Below are 4,719 nucleotides of genomic sequence, written 5' to 3' on the forward strand. Positions count from 1 at the left end.
TTTGTTTGCATTGTGAAAAAAGTAATGTATAAATATATCTTTTTTTATATACCTTTCCATAATGTGGGCTAACAATATCTATGAATAAAATTTATAGATGGTGTACATACAAGAAATATTGTGTTTACTTAAGGTACCAAATTAGTGGTAATCATTACTATTTCCAACTAAAACAAATATTAGAACATTTTAATATTACCATTATTTTGTTGAATCCTTACTATGGGTGTAGCATAGACTTTCTTGTGCAACAAACATGTCACATTGATGCTTCAATCACAATGCAACAATCCACATTGCTCTACCTAAAAGTAAAAATCATCTTGTAATGTATTTGAATTTCTCAATTCTAACATGACCATTACAACATTATCGTAAATGTGCAACACTCGTAACAAATAAATCTAGGATGCAGTGTCCCCAACGTCAAACTACTTTCTTCTAGACTTCATAGAAAAACAAGAACCTCAACTTTAGCCCTAGTGCAAACTAGACTATATCATGACAACTCAACTTTGTACTTCTTTCATGTAAGGTAACTTTTAACTTCTTTTGAGTACCCTTATGATACTATCATTGGGACACAAACACATTGCCTAGTTGATTTGCAAGATGTATTTGAACTCCTAAACCCTCGACGTTCTAACATAAGGCTAGCCTCACACTCTATAAAACCAATACTTCACATTTTCATCCCCATTTAACGATCATTCATTCACGATACACGAACCCAAAGTCCACCTCTCCCATTCACTTTTTCATCCCCATTTAACGATCATTCATTCACGATACATGAACCCAAGCTCCATCTCTCCCATCCAAATCAAAGGACCATTCACTTTTTACTTGCACTTAACCCTAACTTTCTTGTCCTAAATGAAGGCTAACACAAACTGTTTTAAACTCTTTTAACCTAGTTCAAGGATCAAGTGAGCTCGACATACTCACTCAAACTCTTTCAACTCTTTGTACTTGAAGGGAGAACCTTTACACTTGCACACTGACAATATTTGCTATGAAGGAAATACCATCACTTACCAAGTCTTAAACAATGGAGTTTCTAAGAGACGATATTGGGATTACCCTCAAACTCAAAGTCATAAGCCAAGGTCCCAACACTATGTGATATGAGGAGAGAGTTAGTGTAGTGCTAATATGTATGAACCACTCATGACCTATAGGCTAAGGTCCTTCAGCTTTAGTCATCCACAGCAAACATGGTTATTATGGCAAGCGCACTAAGGAGTACTCACTACCCATTGTAGCACCTCTTTTGTGGGCTGTCGACAGCCCTAAACATCTAAACAAATTCCAGAACCTCAAAGACAAGAAAAGAGAGCACGTGGATACCCTACCAACAAAAGGCCCCTTTCTCACAACAATAACGTTCTTACCTTTACCTTTTCTCTTCCTTTTGCATACCATGTCAGGACAAATTCCCATGGCCATTATGAAAGGGTTTGTTTCTATGGTTCAAAAAAAATTTAATGCTGCCCATCAAAAATTCTCATGGCAGATAATGCCATGTATGCATTGTCCATATACACAGCTGGAGACTGGAGTCTTACAACTATTATAGTGGGCTTTGTAAAAGGACTCTCCAACTATAATCCTACTTCAGTTATTGGCATCCTTGGATCAATCATATCTGATATATTGACATACTATTACTTCATATCTGATTATTGACATACTATTAGGCAATTCTCAATGCTTGCCCCAAAAAATTTATGCTTATTGATCAAGCAATTAGACCCCTTATCAAGCCGATTAACCTGTCCACCTGGCCGGACCAAGGCCAAGCTCCTTGAATCGCCTCATCACCCCTGCAATGGCTATGTCAAAGGCATCCACTTCTTCTCTCAAGCTGCCCCCAGATACTGCATATACAATCTTTGGTATCATCTCAACCACTGTTTCCTGCATGTACCTGACTTTCCCTTCTGGTATGGAGCTCAGAACCTGCTCTATCTGAGTCCCCTTTCTTATGTCCTCCTTCGGAATGAATGCAGAGTAGCGTTCTGCATCGGCTGGCAGATGCCATTTGTATTGCACATAGGCACTTCGATCCCAGAAGAAGACGGGGATGGAGCCAGCCAGCAGGCAATCAAAAGTGGACCTCCTTGTGAAACTATCCCCCCTTGGCTGCAGGCAAAATACAGAATCCATGAAGAGCTCCAAGGTCCTCTGATTGTTATCACAGGTCCTGTTGGAGCAATCCAATGCTTGGCACCTCTGTGCTGCGTTGCACTGCTCAAGCAAGATGGTCCGGAAGTCATTAGGGAACCCCTTTCGAGGAGCGCCTGCAAAAGAGAACAGACGGCTCCTGGGCAGGCTCCTGACATGGGCTTGCCAGGCCTTCATGTGAGCATCACTCTGTGGATGGAAATTGGTAGGGTAGGGCACAGCCATCTCTTTCTCATCCCAAGGGTTCCTCTCAATAAGCAGTCTGGTTGTGTTCTGTATAGAGGGGTGATGGAAGAACCCGCTGCCCCAGTCTTCATCTTTAGACCTTCGAAAGTCCCAGGTGATTCTTCCAACCATCAAGAAATGGTCCCATCCTCCATTCCTCTTCCAATGTGGCTGCCCATCAAGCCATTCAAGCAGCTGATTGGGTACCCTGTCTCTTCTCTCAGCTGAGAAACCTCCCCAGAGATGCCGTCCCACCTCCAATCCAGCATAAAATGGGACATAAAAGCCAGAAGCAAGCTCAGGCTTGTCTATCAGGCAAGGATGCTGCAGTATCCGGTTATGGAAGATGACCTCAGAGGAGAACTGATCAGAGACATACCATGATCCTGCCTGGCCGAGGGGAGAAGCATCTCCGAGTGACTCACCAAGGCCACCATTAGCCAATGTTGGGCAGACATCAATCCAGATGCTGAGGCCGGAGCAGTTGGCAATGATGTCACGGTTGAAGATGGGAGGCAAGTCGTAGACAAAGATGTAACCATCCGGGCATGTCTCATCAGGGGTGCCCTCTGAAGGGGTGCCTGAGACATGATTGTATGTAAAAGCTTGATTACCTGAAGAGCCTTGATCCTGTGAAGGGGTGCCTGAGCTGGATGTGAAAGCTTGAGTATCTGAAGGGCCTTGATCCTCTGAAGGGGTGCCTGTGGCATGACTGGATGTGTAAGCTTCATTGCCTGAAGAGACTTTATCCTGTGAGGAAGAATCAGAGACGGGACGATTCTGCTCGTTTAGAAGCGGCTCCTGTTTATGTGAGCTATGGGAGCTAGCTTCTGTATCCTCTGTGTGATGTGCCCCGTCCTGGAGAGAAGAGCCGGAGGTGCCTGTGTGCTGCTGGGTGCTTTGGGCTAAAGGCTGCAGGAGATGTTTAGGCACAGGGAGAGAGGAGGGGGAAGGGGCGGGGGTAGGCCCAAACCGGAGGATGCCCAGGAAGAGGAGCTGGGCGGCCAGGAGGACGATCAGCAAGGCGCGCAAGGCCGAAGAGGACGGGGATGCCGATGATGAGGCATGAATGTGGCACCATGGAACCAGCAGCTGCTGCAAGAAAGACTTGCTGCTGCAGCCGGCAGGGTGGTGGTCTGTCGCGTATTTGGGCAAGCGGGGAGCTCCATACATGGTCTTGGGCCGATCGATGATCCTCTCTCTCTCTCTCTCTCTCTCTCTCTCTCTCTCTGTGCGTGTCTATCTCTCTGTATCTGAGGTGTACTGAAGAAGCGCGATGAAGGGAGGCGACTCGGGAAGTTACGAAGAGTTCTCTTTCTCTCTTTTTCTCTGTGTCTGTGTGTGCGTCTCAGGTGTACTAAATAAGCGCGAAGGAGGGGAGGCAGCTCGGGAAGATAGCAAGAGACTCTCTCTCTCTCTCTCTCTCTCTCAGCAGTCAGGTGTACCGATGAAGTATGAATGAGGGGGGGGGAGAGCAGAGAATACAAGAGAGACTGTGTGTCCTGTAGGCTGTCTGTGTCTCTCTACCTTCGTGTGTGTGTGTGTGTGTGTGTGTCTCTGCTTTGTTGTGTTTCATTTTGGCCTCCGCGCCGACGCTTTCATATGGGAGCTCGATTTCCTAGCTCGCTAGCTAGCAGCCATTCTCCAAAACATGTCACATTCTTTTTTTTTGCCATATGGATTTAACTTTTTTTAAATTTTTGCCATCCAGGTTTCGAAACCCGAAAATATATATCCATATTATAATGTAGGTATAGATATATATATATATATATAGATATATGTCCAAATTCCTATATTTTATTAGGACTGTTTCGGAACCTAATTCACCAAGCTCCAAATGTTCCTACTCTTTGGAATAAAGCACATGAGACTCTTAGAAATCCCTCACATGGTTCTCCTCTTTTCTTTAAATAAAACGTTAATGTAATTTGCAAATTGTATTAAAACAAATTAGTAAATATTTACATCTTCAGACAAAGTCCCAAAAAAATGAGGCTAAGCCTGAGCATAGCATTTTGAATCAAAGTCGTACTCATAGCACTTATATCCTTGCTTGACAACCACATAGATCATAGTAAGATCGCACCTCAATGATCTACATAGTACTCTCATATTTGTTCAGTACCTTGTTGGCTGCAAGTTCTGGTTCTTTTAGGCTCGCATCTTTTTCATTCTCCAAGGGTTGGTTCTAGAGTCTTTTGAGGCTCCTCAATTCTCCTTTGCTCTTGTGTAATAACTAGCTCCTTGTTCTTCACAACTTGAAACCACACATCAAGTCTCAGCCTCCTTTGCTCCTATATTATT

At 43.9% G+C, this 4,719-nt stretch overlaps 1 pseudogene; it reads right to left on the reverse strand.

Annotated features, from left to right (window-relative positions):
• Positions 1-1,301: 1,301 nt before the first annotated feature.
• On the reverse strand, positions 1,302-3,993 carry LOC148041909 (xyloglucan galactosyltransferase XLT2 pseudogene; annotated as a pseudogene).
• Between the last annotated feature and the right edge of the window lie 726 nt (positions 3,994-4,719).

This window comes from Lygodium microphyllum, chromosome 1 (genome assembly GCF_053477565.2).
Source record: "Lygodium microphyllum isolate KBCC chromosome 1, Lygodium_microphyllum_v1.1.10, whole genome shotgun sequence".
NCBI lineage: Eukaryota > Viridiplantae > Streptophyta > Polypodiopsida > Schizaeales > Lygodiaceae > Lygodium > Lygodium microphyllum.